At 27.4% G+C, this 13,942-nt stretch overlaps 1 long non-coding RNA gene across 2 annotated transcripts; it reads left to right on the top strand.

Annotated features, from left to right (window-relative positions):
- Window positions 1-10,557: 10,557 nt before the first annotated feature.
- Window positions 10,558-13,204, top strand: LOC122710545. 2 transcript variants are annotated; one of them, XR_006345951.1, is made up of 5 exons: window positions 10,558-10,671; window positions 11,769-11,930; window positions 12,011-12,189; window positions 12,311-12,621; window positions 12,709-13,204. It is a non-coding gene; the product is annotated as an uncharacterized LOC122710545 (long non-coding RNA). The 2 variants fall into 2 exon arrangements; XR_006345950.1 differs by lacking the exon at window positions 10,558-10,671 and adding an exon at window positions 10,720-10,839.
- The last annotated feature ends 738 nt before the right edge of the window (window positions 13,205-13,942 follow it).

Raw genomic sequence — 13,942 nt, 5'->3', positions numbered from 1 at the left:
AAATACAGGTAATATTTCAACTTGCTTGAATTTCTTATTTTCGTTCAATATATTTTTATTCTTACTAAACAACTTACTATGAAAAAGAAAATGCATTTTTAATTTACAATAAGTTTTGTTTAAAAATCGAAAAATTTAGACAAGTAAAAAGAGCATATATTGTGTTAAATTTATTGAATGTGTGATTTCATCCGCCCACTGTGTGTGTATTATTAACATTGCACATTCTCGATAATGACTAATTGTCCCTATTACGCACAATTTAAATCGAAGATACAGATATAAAAGTAGTCTTTCAAGATTCAAATTTTTTAATTTTCATTTTGGAAAATAAAAATAAGAATTATTATTAATAGTAAAATAAAATGTAAAACTAAATATTACTTTTTGATTTTTATAAATAATATAATTATATAATTTGTAGATTTACATTAATTTAGTAATTTAAAAAAATTGAAATAAATTTACCAAAGCAAAATAGTAGTACTTAATTTATTTAATATTTCATTCTTAAATTTTGAATTGAGACAATTTAATTAATGAAAATAGACATTTTATGATTATACTTATATATATTTACATATTATTTTAGATAATGATTTATTCAAGTGAAAGTTATGATTATATATTCATAAAAAACATTTATTTCTTTTAATTATCTGAAGCTTTCATGAAAAATATCTGATTTATTTCATGTACGTTGAAACTCATTACTTTAACATTTATACAATTCATGAAAATATTTTTCGTTTAGATAAATGTTAATGATCACTGACTATAAATATTATATGACGAATGTAAGTTACCTTTCGAATGGTGGTGCATTTCAATCTTAAGCATAATGTAAAAAAATAATTATTTTTATTTTAAGATATATTATTATGTTAAAAAGCTAACAACAAATTTTTTACATTATTGCTTAATTATATATTTCTCAAATATCATGATGAATTATTTGAAATTCCTCCTGTGAAACAATACATAAAATAAAAATGTCTTCTATATTAACAATAGTTCAATGATTGTAATGAATGAAAAAGTTTAATAAAAAGTATATCATCTTAACAAATATTTTAGAAATAAATTGTTTCCAACTAATATTTATATTATTCAAAAAAATTAGATTATATTAGCAATTATAAAATGAATAGAATAAGAAGTGTTAAAAAAGATGTAAAAAAAGAATAGAAAAATGACATCATTTTATTCACATTTAATTATCATTTCTTTGCAAATTAGAGTGATAGTTTTCGTGATAGCTACTGATGCAACACGATATCGTAATTCTTAGATGCAATATCGATTGTTTATAACAATACTACTACTATAAGAGAGTGAAATTGGGTCGAAAGCATCTTTTTCAACAGGAATATTTCCCATTGCGTATTCTCCTCTGTCCTGCTTACTTTGAAAAGAGCATCGAAGCTCCATCTTTAGTCGTCATGTGTCACTAGCAATAGCCATTATTTAAATGCCAACTAATCCTCGTTTTAAATTCTAATATTGAAGATGATTCATTGGAAATTTTACTATTGTCTCATATTTTCCTAATCGATCATATTATTTTCTTGATTAAAATTTTATATTATTTTATTACTTTCTTTAATATTGATATTCTTATTATTAGTGAATGAACATAACCTATCTTATGGAATAGTAATAATGTATTTATTTACATTAATTAGTAATCTATATTATTGATAAATTTATTTTCTATATTTAAAGAGATTAAAAATTATATATATATATAATTTATATATATTTATATATATTTAAAGAGATTAAAAATTAATTTAACTGATTCTAGAAACTGTTGAAAATAAGAGAAGTATAAGAAAAAAAATATTATTTGAATGGTAAATACTGATCTTAGGTTATTTTATAAAATATGCACGTTTTAGTTATATTTGAGTTTTTTTTTGCTATAAAAAGAAAAATTCTGTAAAAACGCTTAAGTCAAACCATTAACTTTTATTGGTTTTTCATAATCGTTTATTTGCTCAAAGAAATCTCATTCTTCTTTATGAAGTAAATATCAAGAGATGTTTTACTTACTTATTTATCTATAAATTTTTCATACTTTTATTGCTTAATGTATATAATAAATAGCAAAAAGATTCACATTTAATCTAATTTTCATAATTGATCTAATAAAGACCTAATCAATATTACATATATTCGATAAAATCATTCCCAGTTTACAATTGATATTTCATAACTTGATAACTTTTCCTTCATCCGTTTATGAAAAATTTCGATAATACAAAATTAAGAATAAGATTAATTCATAAAGTAATCAGATTTCTATACCTACAATTTACAAACGTTTACAAAATGTAAACTTAATTATGAGAAAATTGTTCGAAATCTTCCGAAAGAGAGTCTCGAACAACTATCACCACTTACGTTAGGGTGGTTCGCGTTTGAGTTTGCGTTCCAAGCTTCGAAGCAGGGAGGGATCCTTGACATAAATAATCAGTAGTAGAGCACCGCGGTACTGCCCCTGTAGCCATGGTAACAGCATCGATCGAGGCCTACTACAAAGTCGAAACCAGCTACCCTCCTCGGTGTTACGCGTTTCTTTCCATTTCCCTTCGTTTCCTGTCTTTTTCTCTTCGCCCATAGTTTCTTCTCTTTGCTTTCTTTCCGTGCACTGTTCCATCCTCGAACTTCCGCCTTTCTCCTGCTCGGTTTCATTCCACTTTATCGTTGTTCATCCACTCCTTCCTAGATTTTTTTCTCTCTCCCTGGCTGAATTTTCTCCAATTTCCCTGTGCTCCACTTTTTCAGACTTCTTCGATTTAACTTTCTTTACTGCCATTTTATTCCACGAATATCCTTCTGTTCCTTATTTTTTTCTTTTTTTTAAATAGAAACTATTTCTTTTATACAAAAGAGGAAAGATCATCGATTATTAAACATCTTTCAATAATGGAAACTTGAAAAGTACAACACATATTAATAGCAAATCATATTCTGTCCGAATTCGATACTCGGTTCTCACGATTTAGGATTAAGAAATAAGTAGTATCCAACGAGAAAAATTATCATCGAAAAAAATAAAATGCTCTGTTTTTGCTTTCGCGCAATAGAAATACGATTTCGCAAATTTGTGAAAAGTATCTTGTGTGCACACCGTTGAATGTATTTCGCACTATTATTATTTAATTATTTTTTCTTTTAAATTCGCACTATCTTTACATGATTATTCCATTTTTTTTTGTACCTCCTGCTTATGCAAGATAATCGGGCTCATTCGATTAACATGAAATATTAGAAATATTAAAACTATATGAGATTTTTGCAAACGAATTCTATTTACAATGTTTAATTTTTATTTAATGAATTAAAATAAAATAAAATTAAATACGAATAATAATGTTCTTTAAAAATTAAAATTAATTAAAGAATTTATTTTGAGTTATTTTGTTATTTTTATAAATATATATATCCTTATTTCTATTTTTATAAATATAATACAATATAATTTTTTCAAATAATTTTATTTTAATCATTTTTATGATATAATATCGTTTAATAATATAAATAATATATAATTTTGGGTAAGAAATAATTTCTGAAGTATATAAGGATAAATCATAAATGACTTATGATTAGTTGCTGACAATCAGGTTAACCGTCCGAAGGTAAGTTAAAGATCTGTGGATTGCAAAATAACTATATAGGTATAAATTTAGCGATACTTTTTCAAAGTATAGAGTAAAAAATGGAATTTATATGATTTTTGCAATCAATCTGATAATTCATCATATTTCTATTAAACATCTTTAAAATTTTTAAACCAAGCATGATAATGTCCGTTAAACTCGTTCAACGAGCTTCGTTTTCTCAGAGTTACATGAAACTGCTTTTAGACATAACGAGGCGCACCGGTGCACTCGTGACCCTGATTGACGAAACCGTTCCCAGAAAGCCAGCAAGCCAACGATGCCGTCGCTTTTATCTATTTTTATCTATCACGGTACTTCTTGGAATTTCGCATTCGATACAGGAGGAAAACATACTTAGAATCGCGATTGCAATCTATCTTTTGTTAGAATTTGCTTATAGAAATCAGAAAAAAAGTCAGGAAAGATATCATTTATAGAAGATTTCGAAGCAATACTTTTGCTATTATCGATAATATGTGCATTGAATTAATATATGGTTTTCTCGATAAATTAACCGGCTGTTATTATTAATCCCTAATATAACTCCACCACATAAAATTCTAGAATAATAAATTACTTCAAATACGTTAATAATTTATGATTATTATTTTCAGAAAATTCTTTTTATATTTATTATATATATTAATCAAAGATTATAAAATTAATTTATTTTTTAATCTGAATGTTTGACTTTCTATCTTTAATTTAAATAGTTTTTGGTTTTTCATATCAAAATGAAAACCAATATAGAATTACTATTTATCAGATCAATAGCTATCAAAAACGATATATGATATAAATTAAAAATCAATTCACATTCTCATGAAAGTGTTTAACGATGCCCAAAGAAAGATAAAGCGTGAGTAAAATCGAATATAACTTCGAGTCGATCGGTAAAACACGAAAATTTTAATAGAACGAATAATAGTAACGGTATATTTGTAGCGCGAACAACAGTGCTGCCGATATGTGGGAAAAAATCGGAAAAAACGATTCGACATGATCCGCGAGTCGACGTTCGTGCACGGAACTTGCGATGAAGCCGCTCGCAACGTGTTTCAAGGCTGAACCGCCTCTTCTCTACACTCTCTTCGACCCCTCCAAAGACGAATCATCTCCTTTCCCCTAACTTCACGTTCGATTATCGTTCTCTTTCTCTTTCTTTCAATCTATCGGTAGGTTGCGTATCGTTTGTCTCACTTCGTTCGTTTCCTCCGTTCGTTCTTTCTCGTTCATATTCGTCTGTATTCGTTGGTCGCGCCACGGCAGTGCTATCCTATCGCATGACTCTGCAGCGTTACGCAACTAACAGAAGGCTAGGTAGGCGACGCAGGTCGCGGGGGTAGACTGTCGGAGAGCTGGAAGAGCGCGCATGATCGCTCTATAACAGTGGTACTCACTGAACCACACATTCTTTCGATCTTTTTTTCAACGTGTCGATCAAATTCTCAAAACTACTTATATCTGCGATCAAAACTTCAAAATTTTGTCTTGAAAATCGTGTGTTAATTTTGAATAACGGTAAAAATATAATTATCTATAAAATGCACGTACAATATGCGTTAATAATAATTAATAACAATTATTTTTTATATTTGAAAATCAGTGTCATTAAGGTTAACAAAGAAATACATGTCACATGTGGATATTTCTATGTGCTCGATGAGCCACTGTTCATAACGATGTCTATAGCCTACTCTCTATAGGCTACATACATATTGCGACGAGACCGATGGCTCTTTGACATCTATCATTTACATATATTTATAACGCGAAATACAAACTTCAACTTTAAATACGTAATAAATAATTGAATGAGATTTGATTAAATCTTAATGATTAAATAAAATGATTAAATAATTTGATTAAATATATAAGATGTTAAATTTAAATATATATATATTCAAAATGCTTGAATTTATAATTAAAAATAAATCTAAAGTATAAAAGATAGATACATTTATTGAAATTATATTGAAAAATATGTAAACTATATATTTTAGCTAACTATATATTTTGTTTCTTTGAATTTCTTATCTAACGAAGAACATTATCCTGAGATATTTGAAGCATTCAATGAACTTGAATTATTAAACCAACATAACGAATTAATTATATATAAAAGAATAATAGTCATAATTTCCAGGATGAATACTTCGTCTTTATAAACAAGTACATTTATGTGCGAATTCAATACGTGCTCATACGAAATATGATTGTATTGTATCTATTTGAAATTGTTATATTAATTTGAACACAAATCAGTAAACATAATCGTAAACGCGCACTCATAATTCCAATATGCTTTTATACTAATAAATATAGCTGCATCATAACCGTACCGTTAAGCAAGAACTTTCATATTATTTTTCCTTCGATAGTCATCATCTTTTTAACAAAATTTATCTGTGACTTCTTATGATTTTGCAACTTTGTTTTCTTTTTATCTTCATATCTTATGTGTATCGAAAAAAGTTATAATCACAAAAAATTTTCTTTCTACTTGGAAATAAAAGTTAATAAAAAATTTTAATAATAAAAATCAATGATTTTAATCTAAATTTTTCGCGTTTTCTATTGTAATGTAATAAATATTTTTTTCCTGCTATCGAACTAAAATAGTAATCTTAAATTAATTTTAATTTAATGATGAAATGTTGAATTTGAAAATAAATTGGAAATCTAATAAATAATTTTAATAATCAAATTTAATATTTATAATTATAATATATATATAATACACATATAATGAATTTATTAATACACAAAATAATTCATAATTATATTAATTTAATTATAATAATATTAATTTTTATCGAATTATTTTTCATAAAATATTTTGAAAATTCTATCAACACAAGGAAAAAACGAATGTTCAGTGTCATTGAAAAGAGAAAATACCTACATAACATATCTACATATGTCATTAAGTTTATCTGGCGATTACGTAAGAATAGGCCGGGAAGTACATATAATACTTACACATATGCGAATGCATAAATATGAGTAGTCACATCCAGTTAAGAAATTAATTCAAAAAAATTTGTCATAAATCTTGTTGTCTTTTTCTTCAATTTTACTTGTTTTTCTTCTTCTTTCTATCTTTATTAAAATATTGTCTTTAAAGTTAAGTTTTTGTAAGTTTCTTTTTTATTGTTTTGTTTTAACTTCCATCCTCAAAAATTAAATTTATATATAATGCATTATTGTATAAAAGTTAATATTTTTTAGGAATAAAAACAAATTTAAAGATGATAACAATTAATTTAGAAGCAATAAGTAAAAATTTTAATAATTGAAAACGCAATATTCATTACATATAAAAATTTAAATTTCATTTCTATTTCAAAAAATAGATAAATAACAACATTGAATACATTGTATAAATATTTTCAGTCTAAAATATTTGAAACGGAAAAAGATAATTATCTTTAAAAATTCTAACATATAAATACCAAATAATGTATAAAAAGTGAATAAATATAAGTGAATAATTAATGTGTGTACAAAACCAGCATTGATATCTATCTTAGTTAAAAATAATTGCAGTTTGAAAAAAATCTTGTTGCGAAGATTTCTATTACAAACAAAGCAGAAAAGTAAATTCTTTCTTATGATGAAATGCGAACGATATTTAAGAATTGGCTTTTATCAAATATTTAAGAAATAGCTATTTTTAATGGAATTGCTGCAGTAATGGCAAGATTAACGAACCTGCTGAACATTAATATCAGCTTGAAAGTTTGTCGAATGGAAGACGGAAAACTGAAAAGTAGAATAATTATGGGGAATAGACAGAGAGTAATTCATTCTCATCGGTTATTAAAAAACTTATTAAAAAGAGAGACTGAGAGCAATGCTGTTGTATGATTCGAAGGCCGCTACTGCCCTCTAAAATTAACGATGATCCATCGCGTAAATCCACTAGGGCGAAAGTCCGCTTCCTCTAGAAGGGTCCGTATAGTATACTGCGCTTCCGTGTAGCAGTCAATTTGTTTTGAACGCACTTTATGCCTGAATTGATATATCGATATATTTCGAAGAACACATGATTTCTCTATGATTCATGTCTTATGAATAATATTTATTTTATCGTCGAACCAATTCGATATCGAGAAAGAATTTTATAACTTCTTTGATAATTTCTGTGAATTTTTCCGCGATCGATAATATAATACTGCATCTTTTTACTTTGTGAAATCATGTATAAGTTAGGTTAGGTGGCTCTGTGTGGTTCAATACATGAAACTTGAGTTGTAACTTTACATTATAATACTTTTAACTGTAATTCCATGTATGTTGAATTGTGAAAAGATATAGAAATTGATGTATGTATGTTTTTTTTATAATTCTTTAGCAAATTCGAAGACAGTTGTTCATAGTAATAAATTATGATAGAACAATAAAACAAGAGAAAAACAAATGTTTTTAGCACTTATGAGGCATCATTATATACATTAAATCATAATAACAATAATAAGAAAGATTTTTATTCTGATATTCTGATATATTTTCTCACAACGCGATCACTTACCACATTTTTGATATATTAGTATTATTTGTTGTTACAGTTTCTTATAAATATCGATATATTTCAACTTTATAGTGCAAATATTAATATTTGAACAATACTTAAACTAATCTCATTATATTATGATATTTCTTTATATTATATTATGTTATTCTAACATAACATTTTTTATCTATCATTTATCTATATTTATTATTTTAGATATCCCATAACAGAGCATCAATCACTGTAATGAAATTGAATTATAAAACTTTCTTAGTGATTAATCCTATTTACGATTAACAAAGCACGGCAATAAGAGCATAATAAAATAGTAAATGATGAAAATAAAAAAAATAAATAATAGAAAATCGAATAAAATGGTGAGTAAAACAGTGGATAAAATACCACTGTTTTTATAAGATAAGGAATGCAATGTGCGACTAACATTAGTATTTATTTATGTATTCAGATATTTTATAGTAATTTATGATCGGATTCAAAAATAGAATTTTCATTTGAATAAGTTTAAAAAATTTACTTTGAAAAAAGATTAATATTATACATATGATTGAAACTGATACAAATTTTGTGTGTAAGAAATTAATTATAGCATTGCATTTTTTAGTTTATCCATATTTTGATTTTTCACTTAAGTATTTACTTTAATCTTTTTAATTCTATGAACGAAACGGGATATCTGAATGCGAGACAAAATGGAATACTTCGTAAAAATAAAAAAACAAGAACATTTACAATTTCTTTTAAATCTTCTATTTTGATTCTCCAAAAATAAAATAGAAAACTAAAGAAAGACAGAAGATGGGGGAAAGTTTATTACATCTACTTTCTTTTTCTTCTTATAAAGAAAAATTCAAATATAATAATATAAAAATAATAATTCTTATAAGATTACAAATATAAAAGATTTGATATAATATGTTTAGTTTATCAAATACAGAAAAATTATATGTGAGATAAAAATTATATGTGTAAGATTTTTATTAACAAACTATACATTTTTGACATCTAACTTTTTTTATTTAATTCTTTCCTAGGTCAGCAGATTCGCGACGATTAAACTTATGCAGTGTGACGACCGAGCCGTTCGACCTACTTCGTAAAATAACGCGATGGTAGGCGTACTTACCGAAATGTAGGACAACGGTATTCACGCGCAGGAAGCAGCGCAATTATGGATACACGAGAGAACGCGAGCGACCGCGCACGCGTGATTCTAACCTCCGCAATTGTGCCTCCTGACACGACTCTACCGTTGTGGAAAAATACGGCCGCATCGTCGTCACACATTCTAAACCAACTATCTGCATGTCTTGAAAATCTTCCGTTTCTTCAAATTTTCATTATTGAGCAAATGGATTTGCATATGCTTTTACATTGGTATCTAATATTTATATTAATATTTATTGGATCGCACTTATTCTAATTGTTTTCTTCTTTTTTTTATTCGAATTTCAGATGAACATTTACTTATTATATTACGACCTTTTCTATTATTAAAGTTAATGTTATAATATAATAATAATAACTCAAAAGTATGAAAATTTTCACGTTATAAAATAAATTGTACAAAGAGAAAATACTGTAGCTAGCGAGTGGCGAGGAACGCGACCCTAATATTCAGCTCTGCGGAGATGAACGCTAAAGTTGATCTAGTAAATTTGCGCGTCCGTTTCATAGATGCGTTGGCCCAGTTTGTAGTGGCTATGAAAGCAAGGAGCACCACGATGAAAGTTAGAGAGAGGGCGTGATATCTGTGTCATCGCACAAGCGCCGTGCTTCAGTTGAGTACGATTCACAGTGATGTTCTTGGCTCGTTTGAGGGTCGTGTATCCAAGAAATGTTCCATCGAAATATATATTTTATTTATAATATTCGAATATTCTATTTTTCCCAATATTTTTTGTATCTTCATAAATCGAGACGAATCTAGTGAAGAAATAAAATAAAGTTCGCGACCTTGACAATATACGATAAATAATTTGCGCTGTTTCATATCGCCATTAATCAATATATAATCTAGCAATATTATATTTTATTATCTATAGTAGTGCTAGTAAATCAGATTGGATTAATATTTAATAATTTGAGATTTTTCTCAAAAGCAAAGAGGCTCTATTCAAAATTAAATTGAATGCTTTGAAAATTAGTAACGATGACGAGAATTGTATTCTTCCGTAATAGCTTTTGCTCAAAGAGAATTCGTTCGATGAATCTCTAAAAATCTCTTTCTGTGTGTCGATTCATCTGCTCGACCCTGCCACGATAATTCGTTCTCTAGTGGAGCGCTTACGTAAGAAAGCCGTACCTACCTACCAGCCCACCTCCTAGCTATTCAAGGGATCAAGGCAAACCGGTAGGCTGAACAGGCAGGCAGCCAGGCAGGCCAGAAGAAACGGGCAAGCAGAGAGCAACTAGAGAGGAGGTTGGCTGGCAGGCAGGCAAACTAGGATGCAGGTAGATAAGTAGGTAGGTGGGCACACGTGAACGCGCGTGCGCATACTCTCTGATAAACCTGCCAAACGGATAGAGTCTGCAACAACGGAAATATCTCTCCGCTCCTCCTCTGACGCCAGTATGTCCTCTTCTTTGCTATCTTTTTCGTTTCCTGCTCCACCTCCTATTGCCGGATTGAAGGTTATGCATTGTCAATCATATAACTTAGGCATTTGCTTTCATTTTCTCCTGTTAATTTGTTTCACCAATTAATTAATGCAAAATGGAATACGAATATATTTTTTTTCTCTTTTTCAACTCTTTATTGACAAATATTCATGAAATATATTGATTGTTTATTGAATAATTTATATATTGTAAAGAGATAGTAAAAGAATAAATAAAATATATAATATTCTTATGTAAAAAATTTGCTTTCTGATTCAAACGAAAAAATATCTTATTAACAAGAGTGAATTCCGAGAATTAAAGTACTGTCATTATTAATATTCTTATTAAATATTCTTAGAATCCTAATGAAACTTGTATATTTTTTTAGACTTTTACGATGCCAATACTAATGTTACGAATACTGTATTTAATTTTAAAACAACAATAACGTTTTCATCATAGTGACTATTTTATTTTTATTATATATTATAATGTTGCAATATTTATGCAACATTGTTATGATTCTAAAATCATTCATTGATGAATGGCAATATAATTTTTGTTTTATAGAAATTTCCATGTACTTTCTACCAAGATAAATATCAAAAGAAAATTAATATAAAAATTGAATTCATATTTTTTTACTAACTTCATATTTTTTCCTTTATATTTCTTTAAAATTTCTTTCTGGTAAAATAAATTAGTTAAATGATTATTTTTCAAATATATAAAATAAGAATTATGGTAAAAGAATACTAGAAACATAATTCCGACTTTAAAGAATTAAAAAATTCTAAATGATGATCAAAAAAAATCTATTTTTGATGAATATATCTCATGGTATTTGTTAATTTAGCACCATTCATATTTTTTTTCTCGGTTTTTGAAAAATCTATCTAATTGCGCCATAAATAATTGCGCCTAGTCATAGCACATATTACATAACGTCTTGATTTTAGAAGAATAACGTGCAATCCCAATAAAGGAAATTAGAGACACATCTAATTGAAAGACTAAGTAAAAATGTAATCTATACCATCTTTAATAATTGAGATGCTACTAAGAATGGTATATTGAGAAATGCTATTTGAAAAATAATATGCTAACATAGTAAAAATATTGTATGTGAATATTTATCTATCTTATATTATCTTATATCAAAAAAATATAGATAAATAATTCTTTATTTTTAAAAAATTAGTAAAACAAATTATAAATGACGAGAGAGAGAAAAAAATCAAAATAAATAACAAAGGAAACAAATAATAGATTATTATAAAATTTAATCTTATAGATTTATATGTACATATAACTATACATAGATATATATTTATTGATATGAATAATGTATAAAAGCATTTATCATTTACATGTAAAAACGTAAGTATATGTATTTTATAGATATACTATACCATACAGTAATGCACTTGCAATTAACTGGTCATAACCAGTTGCCTATTCAGACAGAAACAGTAACATAACCTATTTCGCCGTTTATTAGGAAAGTGCACCGGTTCGTTCCAGTCGAATGAATGAACCTGTAGATACGTATTATTTATCACTCTGCTCAAAGTAGTTACTATACTATACTATAGAACATTGCGAAGCAACTAATATATCGTGATGGTAGATAAAGGACCGTTTGTCGTACAATGGGAAATTTTTAACGGCGATAGTGAGTAAATTATTCCACTGCACAATCACAAAATCAAATTTCTCGACATTTATTATGAAACGAAAAAAGAGAATCTCTTCTACTAGAAATAACATTGTCTAGATGCATTTGATTTCTTATGCATAATTTTCATAAAGGTAGACATCGTCAAATTTGATAAGAATAAATATTATTTGTATTTTTAGCATCGTATACATTTTTAATATAAATATTATTTGTTTCAGCATCATTATCGCAATATTCAATTGCTAAAATAAAAAACTTTATACATTTGCCATTATAATGCATCTACTTTGCACATTATATAGGAATGTATCGAAATAGCAAATTTATACGTATGAAGACTCTGGCGGTGGGACGTTGGCCAGTAATTGGGCCAGTAAAACGGGTCAATCGATTTTGTCGCGAAAAAGCTTGCGGTCCAAAAACCTATTTAGCTCGACGAGAGGAGGAGAGGGTTCACAATACACCGCAGTGACTCAGCTTGCTTCTTTGTATTCTTTTTTGATCGTTTGTCTTTGAATTCCATAATTGTTCATCATGCACAACTCATACGTTCATTGGTCATTGTACTTCCGTTTAATGTCCCCATGTTTGTTATAAGCTCTCGTAAAAAAGGACGCAAGCAGCTGACCTTGATAATAAATATAATATCTTTCATAGTTACTCGATCTAACAATTATGAGAAACAAAAATTAAAATAAATAATAGTAAGCTATAACAATATGTATTTATTCATTAGTATTAATTCGTTATTAAATCACAGTATAAAAAACATATATATCGCATATTGTATAGTTACTGGAGACATGAAATTATATCCTTATTTTATCTCTGATTTTATCTGTTGACAGCGATGATTGTAAAGAATGACAATTAATGAAAAATGAACAGAGATTTAAAGCCTAAACATTTAAAGAAATTTATGTTCTTATTCTATCGGCATGAAATTACTCGTTTCATTGAATTCAAAAAAGATTTCATAGCTCGAGCACATATCAAATGAATAAAAGAAAAAATTAATATTTATAAATTTTGTAAATTTTGATCAAAACTTGATGAATAAAAAAATGTAATGTATAATATCAATTTCTTACTGCACAAATATTGTACATCCATATTTCATTGAAATTCTAATTTTTTATATACAATAAATAATCCTTCACTTTTCTTCATCTTATACATATAAAAGTCACATTTACAATTCTATTCGATAGATTTATTAAAACATTACATCTTATTCTACATCATATTCTTGAATCCATATGTACATCATCGAATCTTTAAACCTGTTTTCCCGAAAACACTGAAAAAGCGGACATTTCTGCAATAAGCCATCAAATATACATCACACACGAACACGCACGTGTAACAAGGAAAGAAATAATGATTAAGAAAAACCAAAATGAGACATGACAAGTGGCGTGATTGCGTAATTTCCGGGAAGAAGTGATCGCA

This window comes from Apis laboriosa, unplaced genomic scaffold (assembly GCF_014066325.1).
Source record: "Apis laboriosa isolate Shangri-la unplaced genomic scaffold, ASM1406632v1 scaffold14_cov150, whole genome shotgun sequence".
Taxonomy (NCBI): Eukaryota; Metazoa; Arthropoda; class Insecta; order Hymenoptera; family Apidae; genus Apis; species Apis laboriosa.
This window is presented reverse-complemented; position numbering and strand designations above follow the sequence as displayed.